The sequence below is a fragment of the Etheostoma spectabile genome, chromosome 24 (genome assembly GCF_008692095.1).
Source record: "Etheostoma spectabile isolate EspeVRDwgs_2016 chromosome 24, UIUC_Espe_1.0, whole genome shotgun sequence".
Classification (NCBI taxonomy): Eukaryota; Metazoa; Chordata; class Actinopteri; order Perciformes; family Percidae; genus Etheostoma; species Etheostoma spectabile.
The window spans coordinates 136,487-136,742 of NC_045756.1; the positions used below are offsets into that span (position 1 = coordinate 136,487).

A 256-nucleotide genomic window follows, 5' to 3' on the forward strand; every position below is an offset into this window, starting at 1 on the left:
CCCCTGCACAACTGCACCTCAAACCTGAACCCACAGTCACACTACTGACCCCTGCTGATTAAAAAGATGTTCAAATACACAAAAATATACAATTCTCCACATCAAAACTTACCTTAATTACAGTCATTTCTTCTGCATCAGACATACAGTTTGCCCCTGTTTTTATATTGATAACATCATATGTTAAAATTAGATTAGATTCAACTTTATTGTCATTACACAGGTACGGGTACAGGTAGGTCTAACCAGAAGGTCA

At 37.1% G+C, this 256-nt stretch overlaps 1 protein-coding gene across 1 annotated transcript in view; it reads left to right on the forward strand.

The window, feature by feature from the left end:
• Window positions 1-256, forward strand: part of LOC116673800 (CLIP-associating protein 1) — a gene marked incomplete in the record, with an annotated part of 89,945 nt that overhangs the window by 76,855 nt on the left and 12,834 nt on the right.